The sequence below is a fragment of the Pseudophryne corroboree genome, chromosome 11 (assembly GCF_028390025.1).
Source record: "Pseudophryne corroboree isolate aPseCor3 chromosome 11, aPseCor3.hap2, whole genome shotgun sequence".
Classification (NCBI taxonomy): domain Eukaryota; kingdom Metazoa; phylum Chordata; class Amphibia; order Anura; family Myobatrachidae; genus Pseudophryne; species Pseudophryne corroboree.
The window spans coordinates 2,548,799-2,575,345 of NC_086454.1; positions in this window are offsets into that span (position 1 = coordinate 2,548,799).

Here is a 26,547-nt window from a genome sequence, read left to right on the forward strand (position 1 = left end):
GTTATGTCATGTACTACGTGTGCCGAACCGGTGTTATGTCATGTACTACGTGTGCCGGGCCAGTGTTATGTCATGTACTATGTGTGCCGGGCCGGTGTTATGTCATGTACTATGTGTGCCGGGCCGGTGTTATGTCATGTACTATGTGTGCCGGGCCGGTGTTAAGTCATGTACTATGTGTGCCCAGCCGGTGTTATGTCATGTACTACGTGTGCCGAACCGGTGTTATGTCATGTACTACGTGTGCCGGGCCAGTGTTATGTCATGTACTATGTGTGCCGGGCCGGTGTTATGTCATGTACTATGTGTGCCGGGCCGGTGTTATGTCATGTACTATGTGTGCCGGGCCGGTGTTAAGTCATGTACTATGTGTGCCGGGCCGGTGTTATGTCATGTACTACGTGTGCCGAACCGGTGTTATGTCATGTACTACGTGTGCCGGGCCAGTGTTATGTCATGTACTATGTGTGCCGGGTCGGTGTTATGTCATGTACTATGTGTGCCGAACCGGTATTATGTCATGTACAGTGTGTGCCGGGCCGGTGTTATGTCATGTACTGTGTGTGCCGGGCCGGTGTTATGTCATGTACTGTGTGTGCCGGGCCGGTGTTATGTCATGTACTGTGTGTGCCGGGCCGGTGTTATGTCATGTACTATGTGTGCCGGGCCGGTGTTATGTCATGTATTACGTGTGCCGAACCGGTGTTATGTCATGTACTACTTGTTCCGGGCCAGTGTTATGTCATGTACTATGTGTGCCGGGCCGGTGTTATGTCATGTACTATGTGTGCCGAACCGGTGTTATGTCATGTACTGTGGGTGCCGGGCCGGTGTTATGTAATGTACTGTGTGTGCCGAACCGGTGTTATGTCATGTACTGTGTGTGCCGGGCCGGTGTTATGTAATGTACTGTGTGTGCCGAACCGGTGTTATGTCATGTACTGTGTGTGCCGGGCCGGTGTTATGTCATGTACTGTGTGTGCCGGGCCGGTGTTATGTCATGTACTATGTGTGCCGGGCCGGTGTTATGTCATGTACTGTGTGTGCCGGGCCGGTGTTATGTCATGTACTATGTGTGCCGGGCCGGTGTTATGTCATGTACTGTGTGTGCCGGGCCGGTGTTATGTCATGTACTACGTGTGCCGGGCCAGTGTTATGTCATGTACTATGTGTGCCGGGCCGGTGTTATGTCATGTACTATGTGTGCCGGGCTGGTGTTATGTCATGTACTGTGTGTGCCGGGCCGGTGTTATGTCATGTACTGTGTGTGCCAGGCCGGTGTTATGTCATGTACTATGTGTGCCGGGCCGGTGTTATGTCATGTACTGTGTGTGCCGGGCCGGTGTTATGTCATGTACTGTGTGTGCCGGGCCGGTGTTATGTCATGTACTGTGTGTGCCGGGCCGGTGTTATGTCATGTACTATGTGTGCTGGGCCGGTGTTATGTCATGTACTATGTGTGCCGGGCCGGTGTTATGTCATGTACTATATGTGCCGGGCCGGTGTTATGTCATGTACTATGTGTGCTGGGCCGGTGTTATGTCATGTACTATGTGTGCCGGGCCGGTGTTATGTCATGTACTATATGTGCCGGGCCGGTGTTATGTCATGTACTATGTGTGCCGGGACTGTGTTATATCATGTACTATGTGTGCCGGGCCGGTGTTATGTCATGTACTATGTGTGCCAGGCCGGTGATATGTCATGTACTATGTGTGGCGGGCCGGTGTTATGTCATGTACTGTGTATGCCGGGCCGGTGTTATGTCATGTTCTATGTTTGCCGGGCCGGTTTTATGTCATGTACTATGTGTGCCGGGCCGGTGTTATGTCATGTACTATGTGTGCCAGGCCGGTGTTATATCATGTACTGTGTGTGCCGGGCCGGTGTTATGTCATGTACAATGTGTGCCGGGCCGGTGTTATGTCAAGTACTATGTGTGCAGGGTTGGTGTTATGTCATGTACTATGTGTGCCGTGCCGGTGTTATGTCATGTACTATGTTCGCATGCCCGGTGTTATGTCATGTACTATGTGTGCAGGGTTGGTGTTATGTCATGTACTATGTGTGCCGGGCCGGTGTTATGTCATGTACTATGTGTGCAGGGTTGGTGTTATGTCATGTACTATGTGTGCCGGGCCGGTGATATGTCATGTACTGTGTGTGCTGTGCCGGTGTTATGTCATGTACTATGTGTGCAGGGTTGGTGTTATGTCATGTACTGTGTGTGCCGGGATGGTGTTATGTCATGTACTATGTGTGCCGGGATGGTGTTATGTCATGTACTATGTGTGCCGGGATCGTGTTATGTCATGTACTATGTGTGCAGGGCCGGTGTTATGTCATGTACTATGTGTGCCGGGATGGTGTTATGTCATCTACTATGTGTGCCGGGCCGGTGTTATATCATGTACTATGTGTGCCGGGATGGTGTTATGTCATGTACTATGTGTGCCGGGATCGTGTTATGTCATGTACTGTGTGTGCCGGGATGGTGTTATGTCATCTACTATGTGTGCCGGGCCGGTGTTATATCATGTACTATGTGTGCCGGGATGGTGTTATGTCATGTACTATGTGTGCCGGGATCGTGTTATGTCATGTACTATGTGTGTCGGGCCGGTGTTATGTCATGTACTATGTGTGCCAGGCCGGTGTTATGTCATGTACTATGTGTGCCAGGCCAGTGTTATATCATGTACTGTGTGTGCCGGGCCGGTGTTATGTCATGTACAATGTGTGCCGGGCCGGTGTTATGTCAAGTACTATGTGTGCAGGGTTGGTGTTATGTCATGTACTATGTGTGCCGTGCCGGTGTTATGTCATGTACTATGTTCGCCTGCCCGGTGTTATGTCATGTACTATGTGTGCAGGGTTGGTGTTATGTCATGTACTATGTGTGCCGGGCCGGTGTTATGTCATGTACTATGTATGCCGGGCCGGTGATATGTCATGTACTATGTGTGCCGGGCTGGTGTTATGTCATGTACTGTGTGTGCCGGGCCGGTGTTATGTCATGTACTGTGTGTGCCGGGCCGGTGTTATGTCATGTACTGTGTGTGCTGGGCCGGTGTTATGTCATGTACTGTGTGTGCCGGGACGGTATTATGTCATGTACTGTGTGTGCCGGGCCGGTGTTTTGTCATGTCCTATGTGTGCCGGGCCGGTGTTGTATCATGTACTGTGTGTGCCGGCCCGGTGTTATGTCATGTACTATGTGTGCAGGGTCGGTGTTATGTCATGTCCTATGTGTGCCGGGCTGGTGTTATGTCATGTACTGTGTGTGCCGGGCCGGTGTTATGTCATGTACTGTGTGTGCCGGGCCGGTGTTATGTCATGTACTGTGTGTGCCGGGCCAGTGTTATGTCATGTACTGTGTGTGCCGGGCCGGTGTTATGTCATGTACTGTGTGTGCCGGGCCAGTGTTATGTCATGTACTGTGTGTGCCGGGCCGGTGTTATGTCATGTACTATGTGTGCCGGGCTGGTGTTATGTCATGTACCATGTGTGCCGGGCCGGTGTTATGTCATGTACTGTGTGTGCCGGGCCGGTGTTATGTCATGTACTGTGTGTGCCGGGCCGGTGTTATGTCATGTACTGTGTGTGCCGGGCCAGTGTTATGTCATGTACTATGTGTGCCGGGCCGGTGTTATGTCATGTACTGTGTGTGCCGGGCCGGTGTTATGTCATGTACTGTGTGTGCCGGGCCGGTGTTATGTCATGTACTGTGTGTGCCGGGCCAGTGTTATGTCATGTACTATGTGTGCCGGGCCGGTGTTATGTCATGTACTGTGTGTGCCGGGCCAGTGTTATGTCATGTACTATGTGTGCCGGGCCGGTGTTATGTCATGTACTGTGTGTGCCGGGCCGGTGTTATGTCATGTACTGTGTGTGCCGGGCCGGTGTTATGTCATGTACTATGTGTGCCGGGCTGGTGTTATGTCATGTACTATGTGTGCCGGGCCGGTGTTATGTCATGTACTGTGTGTGCCGGGCCGGTGTTATGTCATGTACTGTGTGTGCCGGGCCGGTGTTATGTCATGTACTGTGTGTGCCGGGCCAGTGTTATGTCATGTACTATGTGTGCCGGGACGGTATTATGTCATGTACTGTGTGTGCCGGGCCGGTGTTATGTCATGTCCTATGTGTGCCGGGCCGGTGTTATATCATGTACTGTGTGTGCCGGCCCGGTGTTATGTCATGTACTATGTGTGCAGGGTCGGTGTTATGTCTTGTCCTATGTGTGCCGGGCTGGTGTTATATCATGTTCTGTGTGTGCCAGGCCGGTGTTATGTCATGTACTGTGTGTGCCGGGCCGGTGTTATGTCATGTACTGTGTGTGCCGGGCCGGTGTTATGTCATGTACTGTGTGTGCCGGGCCAGTGTTATGTCATGTACTATGTGTGCCTGGCCGGTGTTATGTCATGTACTATGTGTGCCGAGCCGGTGTTATGTCATGTACTATGTGTGCCGGGATGGTGTTATGTCATGTACTATGTGTGCCGGGCCGGTGTTATGTCATGTACTATGTGTGCCGGGCCGGTGTTATGTCATGTACTATGTGTGCCGGGCCGGTGTTATGTCATGTACTATGTGTGCCGGGATGGTGTTATGTCATGTACTATGTGTGCCGGGATGGTGTTATGTCATGTACTATGTGTGCCGGGATGGTGTTATGTCATGTCCTATGTGTGCCGGGATAGTGTTATGTCATGTACTATGTGTGCCGGGATGGTGTTATGTCATGTACTATGTGTGCCGGGCCGGTGTTATGTCATGTCCTATGTGTGCCGGGCCGGTGTTATGTCATGTACTATGTGTGCCGGGCCGGTGTTATGTCATGTACTATGGGGGTCATTCCGAGTTGTTCGCTCTGTAAAAATCTTCGCATCGCAGCGATTTTCCGCTTAATGCGCATGCGCAATGTCCGCACTGCGACTGTGCCAAGTAAATTTGCTAAGCAGTTAGGTTTTTTACTCACGGCTTTTTCATCGTTCTGGCGATCGTAATGTAATTGACAGGAAATGGGTGTTACTGGGCGGAAACAGGCCGTTTTATGGGCGTGTTGGAAAAAACGCTACCGTTTCCGGAAAAAACGCGGGAGTGGCCGGAGAAACGGAGGAGTGTCTGGGCGAACGCTGGGTGTGTTTGTGACGTCAAACCAGGAACGACAAGCAGTGAAATGATCGCAGATGCCGAGTAAGTCTGGAGCTACTCAGAAACTGCTACGAGGTGTGTAATCGCAATATTGCGAATACATCGTTCGCAATTTTAAGATGCTAAGATTCACTCCCAGTAGGCGGCGGCTTAGCATGAGCAAATCTGCTAAAATCCGCTTGCGAGCGAACAACTCGGAATGACCCCCAATGTGTGCCGAGCCGGTGTTATGTCATGTACTGTGTGTGCCGAGCCGGTGTTATGTCATGTACTATGTGTGCCGGGATGGTGTTATGTCGTGTACTGTGTGTGCCGAGCCGGTGTTATGTCATGTACTATGTGTGCCAGGCCGGTGTTATATCATGTACTGTGTGTGCCGGGCCGGTGTTATGTCATGTACAATGTGTGCCGGGCCGGTGTTATGTCAAGTACTATGTGTGCAGGGTTGGTGTTATGTCATGTACTATGTGTGCCGTGCCGGTGTTATGTCATGTACTATGTTCGCATGCCCGGTGTTATGTCATGTACTATGTGTGCAGGGTTGGTGTTATGTCATGTACTATGTGTGCCGGGCCGGTGTTATGTCATGTACTATGTGTGCAGGGTTGGTGTTATGTCATGTACTATGTGTGCCGGGCCGGTGATATGTCATGTACTGTGTGTGCTGTGCCGGTGTTATGTCATGTACTATGTGTGCAGGGTTGGTGTTATGTCATGTACTGTGTGTGCCGGGATGGTGTTATGTCATGTACTATGTGTGCCGGGATGGTGTTATGTCATGTACTATGTGTGCCGGGATCGTGTTATGTCATGTACTATGTGTGCAGGGCCGGTGTTATGTCATGTACTATGTGTGCCGGGATGGTGTTATGTCATCTACTATGTGTGCCGGGCCGGTGTTATATCATGTACTATGTGTGCCGGGATGGTGTTATGTCATGTACTATGTGTGCCGGGATCGTGTTATGTCATGTACTGTGTGTGCCGGGATGGTGTTATGTCATCTACTATGTGTGCCGGGCCGGTGTTATATCATGTACTATGTGTGCCGGGATGGTGTTATGTCATGTACTATGTGTGCCGGGATCGTGTTATGTCATGTACTATGTGTGTCGGGCCGGTGTTATGTCATGTACTATGTGTGCCAGGCCGGTGTTATGTCATGTACTATGTGTGCCAGGCCAGTGTTATATCATGTACTGTGTGTGCCGGGCCGGTGTTATGTCATGTACAATGTGTGCCGGGCCGGTGTTATGTCAAGTACTATGTGTGCAGGGTTGGTGTTATGTCATGTACTATGTGTGCCGTGCCGGTGTTATGTCATGTACTATGTTCGCCTGCCCGGTGTTATGTCATGTACTATGTGTGCAGGGTTGGTGTTATGTCATGTACTATGTGTGCCGGGCCGGTGTTATGTCATGTACTATGTATGCCGGGCCGGTGATATGTCATGTACTATGTGTGCCGGGCTGGTGTTATGTCATGTACTGTGTGTGCCGGGCCGGTGTTATGTCATGTACTGTGTGTGCCGGGCCGGTGTTATGTCATGTACTGTGTGTGCTGGGCCGGTGTTATGTCATGTACTGTGTGTGCCGGGACGGTATTATGTCATGTACTGTGTGTGCCGGGCCGGTGTTTTGTCATGTCCTATGTGTGCCGGGCCGGTGTTGTATCATGTACTGTGTGTGCCGGCCCGGTGTTATGTCATGTACTATGTGTGCAGGGTCGGTGTTATGTCATGTCCTATGTGTGCCGGGCTGGTGTTATGTCATGTACTGTGTGTGCCGGGCCGGTGTTATGTCATGTACTGTGTGTGCCGGGCCGGTGTTATGTCATGTACTGTGTGTGCCGGGCCGGTGTTATGTCATGTACTGTGTGTGCCGGGCCAGTGTTATGTCATGTACTGTGTGTGCCGGGCCGGTGTTATGTCATGTACTGTGTGTGCCGGGCCAGTGTTATGTCATGTACTGTGTGTGCCGGGCCGGTGTTATGTCATGTACTATGTGTGCCGGGCTGGTGTTATGTCATGTACCATGTGTGCCGGGCCGGTGTTATGTCATGTACCATGTGTGCCGGGCCGGTGTTATTTCATGTACTGTGTGTGCCGGGCCGGTGTTATGTCATGTACTGTGTGTGCCGGGCCGGTGTTATGTCATGTACTATGTGTGCCGGGCCGGTGTTATGTCATGTACTGTGTGTGCCGGGCCGGTGTTATGTCATGTACTGTGTGTGCCGGGCCGGTGTTATGTCATGTACTGTGTGTGCCGGGCCAGTGTTATGTCATGTACTATGTGTGCCGGGCCGGTGTTATGTCATGTACTGTGTGTGCCGGGCCGGTGTTATGTCATGTACTGTGTGTGCCGGGCCGGTGTTATGTCATGTACTATGTGTGCCGGGCTGGTGTTATGTCATGTACTATGTGTGCCGGGCCGGTGTTATGTCATGTACTGTGTGTGCCGGGCCGGTGTTATGTCATGTACTGTGTGTGCCGGGCCGGTGTTATGTCATGTACTGTGTGTGCCGGGCCAGTGTTATGTCATGTACTATGTGTGCCGGGACGGTATTATGTCATGTACTGTGTGTGCCGGGCCGGTGTTATGTCATGTCCTATGTGTGCCGGGCCGGTGTTATATCATGTACTGTGTGTGCCGGCCCGGTGTTATGTCATGTACTATGTGTGCAGGGTCGGTGTTATGTCATGTCCTATGTGTGCCGGGCTGGTGTTATATCATGTTCTGTGTGTGCCAGGCCGGTGTTATGTCATGTACTGTGTGTGCCGGGCCGGTGTTATGTCATGTACTGTGTGTGCCGGGCCGGTGTTATGTCATGTACTGTGTGTGCCGGGCCAGTGTTATGTCATGTACTATGTGTGCCTGGCCGGTGTTATGTCATGTACTATGTGTGCCGAGCCGGTGTTATGTCATGTACTATGTGTGCCGGGATGGTGTTATGTCATGTACTATGTGTGCCGGGCCGGTGTTATGTCATGTACTATGTGTGCCGGGCCGGTGTTATGTCATGTACTATGTGTGCCGGGCCGGTGTTATGTCATGTACTATGTGTGCCGGGATGGTGTTATGTCATGTACTATGTGTGCCGGGATGGTGTTATGTCATGTACTATGTGTGCCGGGATGGTGTTATGTCATGTCCTATGTGTGCCGGGATAGTGTTATGTCATGTACTATGTGTGCCGGGATGGTGTTATGTCATGTACTATGTGTGCCGGGCCGGTGTTATGTCATGTCCTATGTGTGCCGGGCCGGTGTTATGTCATGTACTATGTGTGCCGGGCCGGTGTTATGTCATGTACTATGGGGGTCATTCCGAGTTGTTCGCTCTGTAAAAATCTTCGCATCGCAGCGATTTTCCGCTTAATGCGCATGCGCAATGTCCGCACTGCGACTGTGCCAAGTAAATTTGCTAAGCAGTTAGGTTTTTTACTCACGGCTTTTTCATCGTTCTGGCGATCGTAATGTAATTGACAGGAAATGGGTGTTACTGGGCGGAAACAGGCCGTTTTATGGGCGTGTTGGAAAAAACGCTACCGTTTCCGGAAAAAACGCGGGAGTGGCCGGAGAAACGGAGGAGTGTCTGGGCGAACGCTGGGTGTGTTTGTGACGTCAAACCAGGAACGACAAGCAGTGAAATGATCGCAGATGCCGAGTAAGTCTGGAGCTACTCAGAAACTGCTACGAGGTGTGTAATCGCAATATTGCGAATACATCGTTCGCAATTTTAAGATGCTAAGATTCACTCCCAGTAGGCGGCGGCTTAGCATGAGCAAATCTGCTAAAATCCGCTTGCGAGCGAACAACTCGGAATGACCCCCAATGTGTGCCGAGCCGGTGTTATGTCATGTACTGTGTGTGCCGAGCCGGTGTTATGTCATGTACTATGTGTGCCGGGATGGTGTTATGTCGTGTACTGTGTGTGCCGAGCCGGTGTTATGTCATGTACTATGTGTGCCAGGCCGGTGTTATATCATGTACTGTGTGTGCCGGGCCGGTGTTATGTCATGTACAATGTGTGCCGGGCCGGTGTTATGTCAAGTACTATGTGTGCAGGGTTGGTGTTATGTCATGTACTATGTGTGCCGTGCCGGTGTTATGTCATGTACTATGTTCGCATGCCCGGTGTTATGTCATGTACTATGTGTGCAGGGTTGGTGTTATGTCATGTACTATGTGTGCCGGGCCGGTGTTATGTCATGTACTATGTGTGCAGGGTTGGTGTTATGTCATGTACTATGTGTGCCGGGCCGGTGATATGTCATGTACTGTGTGTGCTGTGCCGGTGTTATGTCATGTACTATGTGTGCAGGGTTGGTGTTATGTCATGTACTGTGTGTGCCGGGATGGTGTTATGTCATGTACTATGTGTGCCGGGATGGTGTTATGTCATGTACTATGTGTGCCGGGATCGTGTTATGTCATGTACTATGTGTGCAGGGCCGGTGTTATGTCATGTACTATGTGTGCCGGGATGGTGTTATGTCATCTACTATGTGTGCCGGGCCGGTGTTATATCATGTACTATGTGTGCCGGGATGGTGTTATGTCATGTACTATGTGTGCCGGGATCGTGTTATGTCATGTACTGTGTGTGCCGGGATGGTGTTATGTCATCTACTATGTGTGCCGGGCCGGTGTTATATCATGTACTATGTGTGCCGGGATGGTGTTATGTCATGTACTATGTGTGCCGGGATCGTGTTATGTCATGTACTATGTGTGTCGGGCCGGTGTTATGTCATGTACTATGTGTGCCAGGCCGGTGTTATGTCATGTACTATGTGTGCCAGGCCAGTGTTATATCATGTACTGTGTGTGCCGGGCCGGTGTTATGTCATGTACAATGTGTGCCGGGCCGGTGTTATGTCAAGTACTATGTGTGCAGGGTTGGTGTTATGTCATGTACTATGTGTGCCGTGCCGGTGTTATGTCATGTACTATGTTCGCCTGCCCGGTGTTATGTCATGTACTATGTGTGCAGGGTTGGTGTTATGTCATGTACTATGTGTGCCGGGCCGGTGTTATGTCATGTACTATGTATGCCGGGCCGGTGATATGTCATGTACTATGTGTGCCGGGCTGGTGTTATGTCATGTACTGTGTGTGCCGGGCCGGTGTTATGTCATGTACTGTGTGTGCCGGGCCGGTGTTATGTCATGTACTGTGTGTGCTGGGCCGGTGTTATGTCATGTACTGTGTGTGCCGGGACGGTATTATGTCATGTACTGTGTGTGCCGGGCCGGTGTTTTGTCATGTCCTATGTGTGCCGGGCCGGTGTTGTATCATGTACTGTGTGTGCCGGCCCGGTGTTATGTCATGTACTATGTGTGCAGGGTCGGTGTTATGTCATGTCCTATGTGTGCCGGGCTGGTGTTATGTCATGTACTGTGTGTGCCGGGCCGGTGTTATGTCATGTACTGTGTGTGCCGGGCCGGTGTTATGTCATGTACTGTGTGTGCCGGGCCAGTGTTATGTCATGTACTGTGTGTGCCGGGCCAGTGTTATGTCATGTACTGTGTGTGCCGGGCCGGTGTTATGTCATGTACTGTGTGTGCCGGGCCAGTGTTATGTCATGTACTGTGTGTGCCGGGCCGGTGTTATGTCATGTACCATGTGTGCCGGGCTGGTGTTATGTCATGTACCATGTGTGCCGGGCCGGTGTTATGTCATGTACCGTGTGTGCCGGGCCGGTGTTATGTCATGTACTGTGTGTGCCGGGCCGGTGTTATGTCATGTACTGTGTGTGCCGGGCCGGTGTTATGTCATGTACTATGTGTGCCGGGCCGGTGTTATGTCATGTACTGTGTGTGCCGGGCCGGTGTTATGTCATGTACTGTGTGTGCCGGGCCGGTGTTATGTCATGTACTGTGTGTGCCGGGCCAGTGTTATGTCATGTACTGTGTGTGCCGGGCCGGTGTTATGTCATGTACTGTGTGTGCCGGGCCGGTGTTATGTCATGTACTGTGTGTGCCGGGCCGGTGTTATGTCATGTACTATGTGTGCCGGGCCGGTGTTATGTCATGTACTGTGTGTGCCGGGCCGGTGTTATGTCATGTACTGTGTGTGCCGGGCCGGTGTTATGTCATGTACTGTGTGTGCCGGGCCGGTGTTATGTCATGTACTGTGTGTGCCGGGCCAGTGTTATGTCATGTACTATGTGTGCCGGGACGGTATTATGTCATGTACTGTGTGTGCCGGGCCGGTGTTATGTCATGTCCTATGTGTGCCGGGCCGGTGTTATATCATGTACTGTGTGTGCCGGCCCGGTGTTATGTCATGTACTATGTGTGCAGGGTCGGTGTTATGTCATGTCCTATGTGTGCCGGGCTGGTGTTATATCATGTTCTGTGTGTGCCAGGCCGGTGTTATGTCATGTACTGTGTGTGCCGGGCCGGTGTTATGTCATGTACTGTGTGTGCCGGGCCGGTGTTATGTCATGTACTGTGTGTGCCGGGCCAGTGTTATGTCATGTACTATGTGTGCCTGGCCGGTGTTATGTCATGTACTATGTGTGCCGAGCCGGTGTTTATGTCATGTACTATGTGTGCCGGGATGGTGTTATGTCATGTACTATGTGTGCCGGGCCGGTGTTATGTCATGTACTATGTGTGCCGGGCCGGTGTTATGTCATGTACTATGTGTGCCGGGCCGGTGTTATGTCATGTACTATGTGTGCCGGGATGGTGTTATGTCATGTCCTATGTGTGCCGGGATAGTGTTATGTCATGTACTATGTGTGCCGGGATGGTGTTATGTCATGTACTATGTGTGCCGGGCCGGTGTTATGTCATGTCCTATGTGTGCCGGGCCGGTGTTATGTCATGTACTATGTGTGCCGGGCCGGTGTTATGTCATGTACTATGGGGGTCATTCCGAGTTGTTCGCTCTGTAAAAATCTTCGCATCGCAGCGATTTTCCGCTTAATGCGCATGCGCAATGTCCGCACTGCGACTGTGCCAAGTAAATTTGCTAAGCAGTTAGGTTTTTTACTCACGGCTTTTTCATCGTTCTGGCGATCGTAATGTAATTGACAGGAAATGGGTGTTACTGGGCGGAAACAGGCCGTTTTATGGGCGTGTTGGAAAAAACGCTACCGTTTCCGGAAAAAACGCGGGAGTGGCCGGAGAAACGGAGGAGTGTCTGGGCGAACGCTGGGTGTGTTTGTGACGTCAAACCAGGAACGACAAGCAGTGAAATGATCGCAGATGCCGAGTAAGTCTGGAGCTACTCAGAAACTGCTACGAGGTGTGTAATCGCAATATTGCGAATACATCGTTCGCAATTTTAAGATGCTAAGATTCACTCCCAGTAGGCGGCGGCTTAGCATGAGCAAATCTGCTAAAATCCGCTTGCGAGCGAACAACTCGGAATGACCCCCAATGTGTGCCGAGCCGGTGTTATGTCATGTACTGTGTGTGCCGAGCCGGTGTTATGTCATGTACTATGTGTGCCGGGATGGTGTTATGTCGTGTACTGTGTGTGCCGAGCCGGTGTTATGTCCTGTACTATGTGTGTCGGGCCAGTGTTTTGTCATGTACTGTGTGTGCCGGGCCGGAGTTATGTCATATACTATGTGTGCCGGGAGGGTGTTATGTCATGTACTGTGTGTGCCGAGCCGGTGTTATGTCATGTACTATGTGTGCCGGGATGGTGTTATGTCATGTACTGTGTGTGCCGAGCCGGTGTTATGTCATGTACTATGTGTGCCGGGATGGTGTTATGTCATGTACTGGGTGTGCCGAGCCGGTGTTATGTCATGTACTGTGTGTGCCGGGCCGGTGTTATGTCATGTACTATGTGTGCCGAGCCGGTGTTTTGTCATGTACTGTGTGTGCCGGGCCAGAGTTATGTCATATACTATGTGTGCCGGGCCGGTGATTTGTCAGGTACTGTGTGTGCCGGGCCGGTGTTATGTCATGTACTATGTGTGCCGGGCCGGTGTTATGTCATGTACTATGTGTGCCGGGCCGGTGTTATGTCATGTACTGTGTGTGCCGGGCCTGTGTAATGTACTATGTGTGCCGGGCCGGTGTTATGTCTTATACTATGTGTTCCAGGCCGGTGTTATGTCATGTACTGTGTGCCGGGCCTGTGTAATGTACTATGTGTGCCGGGCCGGTGTTATGTCTTGTACTTTGTGTGCCAGTGTTATGTCATGTACTGTGTGTGCCGGTGTTATGTCATGTACTGTGTGTGCCGGTCCGGTGTTATGTCATGTACTATGTGTGATGGCCTGGTGTAATATCATGTACTATGTGTGCCGGGACGGTGTTTTGTCATTTACTGTGTGTGCCGGGCTGGTGTTATGTCATGTACTATGTGTGCCGGGATGGTGTTATGTCATGTCCTATGTGTGCCGGGATGGTGTTATGTCATGTACTATGTGTGCCGGGATGGTGTTGTGTCATGTACTATGTGTGCCGGGCCGGTGTTATGTCATGTCCTATGTGTGCCGGGCTGGTGTTATGTCATGTACTGTGTGTGCCGGGCCGGTGTTATGTCATGTACTGTGTGTGCCGGGCCGGTGTTATGTCATGTACTGTGTGTGCCGGGCCGGTGTTATGTCATGTACTGTGTGTGCCGGGCCAGTGTTATGTCATGTACTATGTGTACCGGGCCGGTGTTATGTCATGTACTATGTGTGCCAGGCCGGTGTTATGTCTGTGTGTGCCGGGCCGGTGTTATGTCATGTACTATGTGTGCCGGGCTGGTGTTATGTCATGTACTGTGTGTGCCGGGCCGGTGTTATGTCATGTACTGTGTGTGCCGGGCCAGTGTTATGTCATGTACTATGTGTACCGGGCCGGTGTTATGTCATGTACTATGTGTGCCAGGCCGGTGTTATGTCTGTGTGTGCCGGGCCGGTGTTATGTCATGTACTATGTGTGCCGGGCTGGTGTTATGTCATGTACTATGTGTGCCGGGCCGGTGTTATGTCATGTACTGTGTGTGCCGGGCCGGTGTTATGTCATGTACTGTGTGTGCCGGGCCGGTGTTATGTCATGTACTGTGTGTGCCGGGCCAGTGTTATGTCATGTACTATGTGTGCCGGGCCGGTGTTATGTCATGTACTATGTGTGCCGAGCCGGTGTTATGTCATGTACTATGTGTGCTGGGATGGTGTTATGTCATGTACTATGTGTGCCGGGATGGTGTTATGTCATGTACTATGTGTGCCAGGCCGGTGTTATGTCTGTGTGTGCCGGGCCGGTGTTATGTCATGTACTATGTGTGCCGGGCTGGTGTTATGTCATGTACTGTGTGTGCCGGGCCGGTGTTATGTCATGTACTGTGTGTGCCGGGCCAGTGTTATGTCATGTACTATGTGTACCGGGCCGGTGTTATGTCATGTACTATGTGTGCCAGGCCGGTGTTATGTCTGTGTGTGCCGGGCCGGTGTTATGTCATGTACTATGTGTGCCGGGCTGGTGTTATGTCATGTACTATGTGTGCCGGGCCGGTGTTATGTCATGTACTGTGTGTGCCGGGCCGGTGTTATGTCATGTACTGTGTGTGCCGGGCCGGTGTTATGTCATGTACTGTGTGTGCCGGGCCAGTGTTATGTCATGTACTATGTGTGCCGAGCCGGTGTTATGTCATGTACTATGTGTGCCGGGATGGTGTTATGTCATGTACTATGTGTGCCGGGATGGTGTTATGTCATGTACTATGTGTGCCGGGCTGGTGTTATGTCATGTACTATGTGTGCCGGGATGGTGTTATGTCATGTCCTATGTGTGCCGGGATGGTGTTATGTCATGTACTATGTGTGCCGGGCCGGTGTTATGTCATGTACTGTGTGTGCCGGGCCAGTGTTATGTCATGTACTATGTGTGCCGGGACGGTATTATGTCATGTACTGTGTGTGCCGGGCCGGTGTTATGTCATGTCCTATGTGTGCCGGGCCGGTGTTATATCATGTACTGTGTGTGCCGGCCCGGTGTTATGTCATGTACTATGTGTGCAGGGTCGGTGTTATGTCATGTCCTATGTGTGCCGGGCTGGTGTTATATCATGTTCTGTGTGTGCCGGGCCGGTGTTATGTCATGTACTGTGTGTGCCGGGCCGGTGTTATGTCATGTACTATGTGTGCCGGGCCGGTGTTATGTCATGTACTGTGTGTGCCGGGCCAGTGTTATGTCATGTACTATGTGTGCCTGGCCGGTGTTATGTCATGTACTATGTGTGCCGAGCCGGTGTTATGTCATGTACTATGTGTGCCGGGATGGTGTTATGTCATGTACTATGTGTGCCGGGCCGGTGTTATGTCATGTACTATGTGTGCCGGGCCGGTGTTATGTCATGTCCTATGTGTGCCGGGATGGTGTTATGTCATGTACTATGTGTGCCAGGATGGTGTTATGTCATGTACTATGTGTGCCGGGATGGTGTTATGTCATGTCCTATGTGTGCCGGGATAGTGTTATGTCATGTACTATGTGTGCCGGGATGGTGTTATGTCATGTACTATGTGTGCTGGGCCGGTGTTATGTCATGTCCTATGTGTGCCGGGCCGGTGTTATGTCATGTACTATGTGTGCCGGGCCGGTGTTATGTCATGTACTATGGGGGTCATTCCGAGTTGTTCACTCTGTAAAAATCTTCGCATCGCAGCGATTTTCCGCTTAATGCGCATGCGCAATGTCCGCACTGCGACTGCGCCAAGTAAATTTGCTAAGCAGTTAGGTTTTTTACTCACGGCTTTTTCATCGTTCTGGCGATCGTAATGTAATTGACAGGAAATGGGTGTTACTGGGCGGAAACAGGCCGTTTTATGGGCGTGTGGGAAAAAACGCTACCGTTTCCGGAAAAAACGCGGGAGTGGCCGGAGAAACGGAGGAGTGTCTGGGCGAACGCTGGGTGTGTTTGTGACGTCAAACCAGGAACGACAAGCAGTGAAATGATCGCAGATGCCGAGTAAGTCTGGAGCTACTCAGAAACTGCTACGAGGTGTGTAATCGCAATATTGCGAATACATCGTTCGCAATTTTAAGATGCTAAGATTCACTCCCAGTAGGCGGCGGCTTAGCATGAGCAAATCTGCTAAAATCCGCTTGCGAGCGAACAACTCGGAATGACCCCCAATGTGTGCCGAGCCGGTGTTATGTCGTGTACTGTGTGTGCCGAGCCGGTGTTATGTCATGTACTATGTGTGTCGGGCCAGTGTTTTGTCATGTACTGTGTGTGCCGGGCCGGAGTTATGTCATATATTATGTGTGCCGGGATGGTGTTATGTCATGTACTGTGTGTGCCGAGCCGGTGTTATGTCATGTGCTATGTGTGCCGGGATGGTGTTATGTCATGTACTGGGTGTGCCGAGCCGGTGTTATGTCATGTACTGTGTGTGCCGGGCCGGTGTTATGTCATGTACTATGTGTGCCGAGCCGGTGTTTTGTCATCTACTGTGTGTGCCGTGCCAGAGTTATGTCATATACTATGTGTGCCGGGCCGGTGATTTGTCATGTACTATGTGTGCCGGGCCGGTGTTATGTCATGTTCTATGTGTGCCGGGCCGGTGTTATGTCATGTACTGTGTTTGCCGGGCCTGTGTAATGTACTATGTGTGCCGGGCCGGTGTTATGTCATGTACTGTATGCCGAGCCTGTGTAATGTACTATGTGTGCCGGGCCGGTGTTATGTCTTGTACTTTGTGTGCCGGTGTTATGTCATGTACTGTGTGTGCCGGTGTTATGTCATGTACTGTGTGTGCCGGGCCGGTGTTATGTCATGTACTATGTGTGATGGGCCGGTGTTATGTCATGTACTATGTGTGCCGGGACGGTGTTTTGTCATTTACTGTGTGTGCCGGGCTGGTGTTATGTCATGTACTATGTGTGCCGGGATGGTGTTATGTCATGTCCTATGTGTGCCGGGATGGTGTTATGTCATGTACTATGTGTGCTGGGATGGTGTTATGTCATGTACTATGTGTGCCGGGCCGGTGTTATGTCATGTCCTATGTGTGCCGGGCTGGTGTTATGTCATGTACTGTGTGTGCCGGGCCGGTGTTATGTCATGTACTGTGTGTGCCGGGCCGGTGTTATGTCATGTACTATGTGTGCCGGGCCGGTGTTATGTCATGTACTGTGTGTGCCGGGCCAGTGTTATGTCATGTACTATGTGTGCCGGGCCGGTGTTATGTCATGTACTATGTGTGCCAGGCCGGTGTTATGTCATGTACTGTGTGTGCCGGGCCGGTGTTATGTCATGTACTATGTGTGCCGGGCTGGTGTTATGTCATGTACTATGTGTGCCCGGCCGGTGTTATGTCATGTACTGTGTGTGCCGGGCCGGTGTTATGTCATGTACTGTGTGTGCCGGGCCGGTGTTATGTCATGTACTGTGTGTGCCGGGATGGTGTTATGTCATGTACTATGTGTGCCGGGCCGGTGTTATGTCATGTACTATGTGTGCCGAGCCGGTGTTCTGTCATGTACTATGTGTGCCGGGATCGTGTTATGTCATGTACTATGTGTGCCGGGATGGTGTTATGTCATGTACTATGTGTGCAGGGCTGGTGTTATGTCATGTACTATGTGTGCCGGGATGGTGTTATGTCACGTCCTATGTGTGCCGGGATGGTGTTATGTCATGTACTATGTGTGCCGGGCCGGTGTTATGTCATGTCCTATGTGTGCCGGGCTGTGGTTATGTCATGTACTGTGTGTGCCGGGCCGGTGTTATGTCATGTACTGTGTGTGCCGGGCCGGTGTTATGTCATGTACTGTGTGTGCCGGGCCGGTGTTATGTCATGTACTGTGTGTGCCGGGCCAGTGTTATGTCATGTACTATGTGTGCCGGGCCGGTGTTATGTCATGTACTGTGTGTGCCGGGCCGGTGTTATGTCATGTACTGTGTGTGCCGGGCCGGTGTAATGTCATGTACTATGTGTGCCGGGCTGGTGTTATGTCATGTACTATGTGTGCCGGGCCGGTGTTATGTCATGTACTGTGTGTGCCGGGCCGGTGTTATGTCATGTACTGTGTGTGCCGGGCCGGTGTTATGTCATGTACTGTGTGTGCCGGGCCAGTGTTATGTCATGTACTATGTGTGCCGGGCCGGTGTTATGTCATGTACTATGTGTGCCGAGCCGGTGTTATGTCATGTACTATGTGTGCCGGGATGGTGTTATGTCATGTACTATGTGTGCTGGGATGGTGTTATGTCATGTACTATGTGTGCCGGGCCGGTGTTATGTCATGTACTATGTGTGCCGAACCGGTGTTATCTCATGTACTATGGTGGTCATTCCCAGTTGTTCGCTCAGTAATTTTCTTCGCATCGCAGCAATTTTCCGCTAACTGCGCATGCGCAATGTTCGCACTACGACTGCGCCAAGTAAATTTGCTATGAAGTTTGGTATTTTACTCACGGCATTACGAGGTTTTTTCATCGTTCTGGTGATCGGAGTGTGATTGACAGGAAGTGGGTGTTTCTGGGCGGAAACTGACCGTTTTATGGGAGTGTGTGAAAAAACGCTACCGTTTCTGGGAAAAACGCGGGAGTGGCTGGAGAAACGGGGGAGTGTCTGGGCGAACGCTGGGTGTGTTTGTGACGTCAAACCAGGAACGACAAGCACTGAACTGATCGCACTGGAAGAGTAAGTCTCGAGCTACTCAGAAACTGCACAGAGAAGTCTTTTCGCAATATTGCGAATCTTTCGTTCGCAATTTTGATAAGCTAAGATTCACTCCCAGTAGGCGGCGGCTTAGCGTGTGCAATGCTGCTAAAAGCAGCTTGCAAGCGAACAACTCGGAATGAGGGCCTATGTGTGCCGGGCCAGTGTTATGTCATGTACTGTGTGTGCCGGGCCGGTGTTATGTCATGTACTATGTGTGCCGGGCCGGAGTTATGTCATGTACTGTGTGTGCTGGGCCGGTGTTATGTCATGTACTATGTGTGCCGGGCCGGTGTTATGTCATGTACTATGTGTGCCGGGCCGGTGTTATGTCATGTACTGTGTGTGCCGGGCCGGTGTTATGTCATGTACTGTGTGTGCCGTGCCGGTGTTATGTCATGTACTATGTGTGCCGTGCCGGTGTTATGTCATGTACTGTGTGTGCCGTGCCGGTGTTATGTCATGTACTGTGTGTGCCGGGCCGGTGTTATGTCATGTACTGTGTGTGCCGGGCCGGTGTTATGTCATGTACTGTCTGTGCCGGGCCGGTGTTATGTCATGTACTGTGTGTGCCGAGCCGGTGTTATGTCATGTACTATGTGTGCCGGGCCGGTGTTATGTCATGTACTATGTGTGCCGAGCCGGTGTCATGTCATGTACTGTGTGTGCCGAGCCGGTATTATGTCATGTACTATGTGTGCCGGGATGGTGTTATGTCATGTACTGTGTGTGCCGAGCCGGTGTTATGTCATGTACTATGTGTGTCGGGCCAGTGTTTTGTCATGTACTGTGTGTGCCGGGCCGGAGTTATGTCATATACTATGTGTGCCGGGATGGTGTTATGTCATGTACTGTGTGTGCCGAGCCGGTGTTATGTCATGTACTATGTGTGCCGGGATGGTGTTATGTCATGTACTGTGTGTGCCGAGCCGGTGTTATGTCATATACTATGTGTGCCGGGCCGGTGATTTGTCAGGTACTGTGTGTGCCGGGCCGGTGTTATGTCATGTACTATGTGTGCCGGGCCGGTGTTATGTCATGTACTATGTGTGCCGGGCCGGTGTTATGTCATGTACTGTGTGTGCCGGGCCTGTGTAATGTACTATGTGTGCCGGGCCGGTGTTATGTCTTATACTATGTGTGCCGGGCCGGTGTTATATCATGTACTGTGTGCCGGGCCTGTGTAATGTACTATGTGTGCCGGGCCGGTGTTATGTCTTGTACTTTGTGTGCCGGTGTTATGTCATGTACTGTGTGTGCCGGTGTTATGTCATGTACTGTGTGTGCCGGGACGGTGTTATGTCATGTACTATGTGTGATGGGCCGGTGTTATGTCATGTACTATGTGTGCCGGGACGGTGTTTTGTCATTTATTGTGTGTGCCGGGCTGGTGTTATGTCATGTACTATGTGTGCCGAGCCGGTGTCATGTCATGTACTGTGTGTGCCGAGCCGGTATTATGTCATGTACTATGTGTGCCGGGATGGTGTTATGTCATGTACTGTGTGTGCCGAGCCGGTGTTATGTCATGTACTATGTGTGTCGGGCCAGTGTTTTGTCATGTACTGTGTGTGCCGGGCCGGAGTTATGTCATATACTATGTGTGCCGGGATGGTGTTATGTCATGTACTGTGTGTGCCGAGCCGGTGTTATGTCATGTACTATGTGTGCCGGGATGGTGTTATGTCATGTACTGTGTGTGCCGAGCCGGTGTTATGTCATATACTATGTGTGCCGGGCCGGTGATTTGTCAGGTACTGTGTGTGCCGGGCCGGTGTTATGTCATGTACTATGTGTGCCGGGCCGGTGTTATGTCATGTACTATGTGTGCCGGGCCGGTGTTATGTCATGTACTGTGTGTGCCGGGCCTGTGTAATGTACTATGTGTGCCGGGCCGGTGTTATGTCTTATACTATGTGTGCCGGGCTGGTGTTATATCATGTACTGTGTGCCGGGCCTGTGTAATGTACTATGTGTGCCGGGCCGGTGTTATGTCTTGTACTTTGTGTGCCGGTGTTATGTCATGTACTGTGTGTGCCGGTGTTATGTCATGTACTGTGTGTGCCGGGACGGTGTTATGTCATGTACTATGTGTGATGGGCCGGTGTTATGTCATGTACTATGTGTGCCGGGACGGTGTTTTGTCATTTATTGTGTGTGCCGGGCTGGTGTTATGTCATGTACTATGTGTGCCGGGCCGGTGTTTTGTCATTTACTGTGTGTGCCGGGCCTGTGTAATGTACTATGTGTGCCTGGACGGTGTTATGTCTTGTACTATATGTGCCGGGCCGGTGTTATGTCATGTACTATATGTGCCGGGCCGGTGTTATGTCATGTACTGTGTGTGCCGGGCCTGTGTAATGTACTATGTGTGCCGGGACGGTGTTATGTCATGTACTATGTGTGCCGGGACGGTGTTATGTCATGTACTGTGTGTGCCGGGCCTGTGTAATGTACTATGTGTGCCGGGCCGGTGTTATGTCATATACTATGTGTGCCGGGCCGGTGTTATGTCATGTACTGTGTGTGCCGGGCCGGTGTTATGTCATATACTGTGTGTGCCGGGCCGGTATTATGTCATGTACTGTGTGTGCCGGGCCTGTGTAATGTACTATGTGTGCCGGGCCGGTGTTATGTCATGTACTATGTGTGCCGGGCCTGTGTAATGTACTATGTGTGCCGGGCCGGTGTTATGTCATGTACTATGTGTGCCGGGCCTGTGTAATGTACTATGTGTGCCGGGCCGGTATTATGTCATGTACTATGTGTGCCGGGCCTGTGTAATGTACTATGTGTGCCGGGCCGGTTTTATGTCATGTACTATGTGTGCCGGGCCTGTGTAATGTACTATGTGTGCCGGGCCGGTATTATGTCATGTACTATGTGTGCCGGGCATGTGTAATGTACTGTGTGTGCCGGGCCGGTATTATGTCATGGACTGTGTGTGCCGGGCCTGTGTAATGTACTATGTGTGCCGGGCCGGTATTATGTCATGTACTATGTGTGCCGGGCCTGTGTAATGTACTATGTGTGCCGGGACGGTGTTATGTCATGTACTGTGTGTGCCGGGCCTGTGTAATGTACTATGTGTGCCGGGCCGATATTATGTCATGGACTGTGTGTGCCGGGCCTGTGTAATGTACTATGTGTGCCGGGACGGTGTTATGTCATGTACTGTGTGTGCCGGGCCTGTGTAATGTACTATGTGTGACGGGATGGTGTTATGTCATGTACTGTGTGTGCCGGGTTGGTGTTATGTCATGGACTGTGTGTGCCGGGCCTGTGTAATGTACTATGTGTGCCGGGACGGTGTTATGTCATGTACTGTGTGTGCCGGGCCTGTGTAATGTACTATGTGTGCCGGGCCGGTATTATGTCATGAACTGTGTGTGCCGGGCCTGTGTAATGTACTATGTGTGCCGGGACGGTGTTATGTCATGTACTGTGTGTGCCGGGCCTGTGTAATGTACTATGTGTGCCGGGACGGTGTTTTGTCATGTACTGTGTGTGCCGGGCCTGTGTAATGTCTTATACTATGTGTTCCGGGCCGGTGTTATGTCATGTACTGTGTGTGCCGGGCCTGTGTAATGTACTATGTGTGCCGGGACGGTGTTATGTCTTATACTATGTGTGCCGGGCCGGTGTTATGTCATGTACTGTGTGTGCCGGGATGGTGTTATGTCATGTACTGTGTGTGCCGGGACGGTGTTATGTCATGTACTGTGTGTGCCGGGACGGTGTTATGTCATGGACTGTGTGTGCCGGGCCTGTGTAATGTACTATGTGTGCCGGGCCGGTATTATGTCATGGACTGTGTGTGCCGGGCCTGTGTAATGTACTATGTGTGCGGGGACAGTGTTTTGTCATGTACTGTGTGTGCTGGGCCTGTGTAATGTACTATGTGTGCCGGGACGGTGTTTTGTCATGTACTGTGTGTGCCGGGCCGGTGTTATGTACTATGTGTGCCGGGACGGTGTTATGTCATGTACTATGTGTGCCGGGCCGGTGTTATGTCTTGTACTGTGTGTGCCGGGCCTGTGTAATGTACTATGTGTGCCGGGACGGTGTTATGTCTTGTACTATGTGCTACCCACAAACGCCCTCTTCCTGTCAATCTCCATGCGAATGCCGGTGAGAATGGATTCTTTGCACAATCCATCGCTGGGCAGCGATCTGCTTTGTACCCGTACGACGCGCCTGCGCATTGCGGTGCATACACATGTGCAGTTCTGACATGATCGCAGCGCTGCAAAAACCGCTAGTGAGTGATCAGGTCTTAATGACCCCCATAGAGTAAAGCAAATCCCATCCAGTAACTGGGCACCTGGGCACACCATGCTGCACTGCAGGTGGGGAAGATGTAACATGGGCAGATTAGAAGCAGCCACTCTTTACCCTGCATGCACACATAATAAATGTATTAGCCACAGAGGAGGGGGCCCCTGTGCAGACTCCAGCTGGGCCCCCTCCTATATACGGCACAGTTGTCTCTTGCATCATGACGGACTCTACTGCGCATGCACAGGTCTCCGGAAACATGGTGTCTGCCATGCACTGGACACCAAAATCACTATTGCGCAAGTGCAGTGTGCATTTTGGCTGTGATTTTCACCAGGGCTGCAACGCCGATGCTGGACTCTGGAGAGGTAAGTAACAAAACATGGGTGCAATGTGTGCAGGGTGGGGCCCCCTGGACCCGGGGCCCCTGTGCACCACACACACTGCTCCCATTATAGAAACGCCAGTGATTTGCCCCCTTACATTGCAGCTTGGCGTGTCCAGATACACAGTTACTGGCTTCTTGTATGTTTCACCCACAACTCAGAATCAGGGCTTCAGCTGTAACTACACACTGGTGGGGACAAGGTTCTGTGACAGCCAAGACAAGGTGGGCAACCTGTACCCATCCTTGGTCTCAGCCTTACTACCAATTCCAGCCGCGTGCCGCAGTGTTATATCCAGCAGAGAACCCACATATCCCATCAGCACGTTCTCCATTTATTCTACAGTCTTTGTCCAATTCATTCTAAAAGTCATTTACAACTTTCCTTGTATCAGTCCTCTACCATCATTGCCCAACTCTCCATGTGCCCACTCTGATCACTCCGGACCTGTATGCTCCAGTATAATAGCTCTGTTCCTCCAGCAAGGGTGCGGGTCCTCAGATCTACGCTAGAAAGGTCTACAGTCAATAGGTCTACCTCCAATGGTAGACATGTATTAGGGTGACATAGAATAGGAAGACAGTAGAAGATGTTGATGGAGGGGGGAATATTGGGGGTCATTCCGAGTTGTTCGCTCGCAAGTGGATTTTAGCAGATTTGCTCATGCTAAGCCGCCGCCTACTGGGAGTGAATCTTAGCATCTTAAAATTGCGAACGATGTATTCGCAATATTGCGATTACACACCTCGTAGCAGTTTCTGAGTAGCTCCAGACTTACTCGGCATCTGCGATCATTTCACTGCTTGTCGTTCCTGGTTTGACGTCACAAACACACCCAGCGTTTGCCCAGACACTCCCCCGTTTCTCCGGCCACTCCTGCGTTTTTTCCGGAAACGGTAGCGTTTTTTCCCACACGCCCATAAAACGGCCTGTTTCCGCCCAGTAACACCCATTTCCTGTCAATCACATTACGATCGCCAGAACTATGAAAATGCTGTGAGTAAAATTCCTAAGTGCATAGCAAATTTACTTGGCGCAGTCGCAGTGCGGACATTGCGCATGCACATTAAGCGGAAAATCGCTGCGATGCGAAGATTTTTACCGAGCGAACAACTCGGAATGACCCCCCTTGTCATTTTTCTGCCACAAAAAAGCCCAGTTAGTGTACCGCGTTCCCTCGCATGGCTATTCCCAATCATAATCCACGTGAATGGTAAAGTATGAAAAACGTTAAACAATGGAAAAAAAATAATTTAAAAAGTGTGTCGACCATTTACACGTCGACCTTTTGTCCGTGTCGACCTTTTCTACTGTCTATTTCATGTCGAATTTTTAACCCTGTCGGCCTAATTAATGATGACCATTAATGGTTGACCTACTGACGGTAGACCTTTTTAGTGTAGATCTATAGACCGGCTGCCCTCCACCAAATATGCCAGCCTTGTGCGCTTATAGAAACCGTCAGCTCTATGCCCCATGGAATTTCATCTCTGTGCCGCTACGTAACGTGCCAGCCCTGTGCTCAAAAGAAAGAACCCCCAACAAAAAACAGTTCCTGCATCGCTCCGCGGCTGCTTCCTTTCCAGCCCGTCATGTGGCCGGTGATGAGGTATGCCAGCGGGTCTCAGTATAGGTATGACCGTGCTCTCACCAGTCCCCTTCCCTGGTGTATCATGTGTATTTAGCTTTTCCCTGGCACAATGCAGCCAGAGCTACTGACAGGACCATGGGCCTTTACTATGGAGACATTTACGCCTGCATCTGTCCAGTCTGCAGAGTAACCAAGGAAAGGTCCATCTGATGTGAGTCTGTAAAGCAGCAACTGGGAGACATTAGGAAACAGGCGGCAAGAACGGACTTCAGGATGGAGAGGAAAGAAGAGGATTCTGTCATGTGGAGAGGACCCACTGGGCCTGGATCGGGGTCACACCCCTCAATGTGGCTGCAATTTTTAGCAAACAAATGCATGCGCGGCAGCCAACAACTTAGAGCGGCTATGAGCGATTCGCAGAGTTGCGACTTATCCGGAGTTGTGCGACTGGAAGGTACTCACCATTTTCTGCGCTGAGCACAAGGTAGGTGTAAGTAATTACACTATGTGATAAGTGGCCAGGGATAATTACTCAGCCTCACTGAAGCCTCTCAATCAGGCCATTAGTCTCTAGTAGAATATCCTAGGGAATGTCAGACTCTGGAGTCATACAGATCAGTGTTACAAATCTAGAAACATGGGGGTATATTTACTAATATTCGTGTTTTAGACGTTTTTAAGGGTGTTTGAACTTGAATGGTATCGGGTGCATTTTACTGCAACTTTTTGAATCCTGATACGGTCATTTACTAAGCTGCCGAGTTTTCTTCATTCGTCTTTTCCGATGTCGATGTGATTTGTAATGTCAGGCAGTGTTTTACGGGAGTGATGAGTACAACACTGCCTGACAAAACACAAGGAATCCTGGCCGGATCTGTGAGATCCGTGCAGGGCTTCATTGTGTACCTTAAAAACAGTGTTTAAAGAGTTAAAAAACAGAAAAAATTGCGTGGGGTCCCACCTCCTAAGCATAACCAGCCTCGGGCTCTTTGAGCTGGTCCTGGTTGAAAAAATATGGGGGGAAAAATGACAGGGGTTCCCCCATATTTGATCAACCAGCACCGGGCTCTGCGCCTATTCCTGGTGCCAAAAATACGGGGGACAAAAAGCGTAGGGGTCCCCCGTATTTTTGGAACCAGCACCGGGCTCCACTAGTCAGAGAGATAATGCCACAGCCGGGGGACACTTTTATATAGGTCCCTGCGGCCCTGGCATTAAATCCCCAACTAGTCACCCCTGGCCGGGGTACCCTGGAGGAGTGGGGACCCCTTAAATCAAGGGGTCCCCCCCTCCAGCCACCCAAGGGCCAGGGGTGAAGCCCGAGGCTGTCCCCCCCCAATCCAAGGGCTGCGGATGGGGGGCTGATAGCCATAGTGTAAAAAAAAAAGAATTTTTTTTGTAGCAGTACTACAAGTCCCAGCAAGCCTCCCCCGCAAGCTGGTACTTGGAGAACCACAAGTACCAGTATGCGGGGGGGAAACGGGCCCGCTGGTACCTGTAGTTC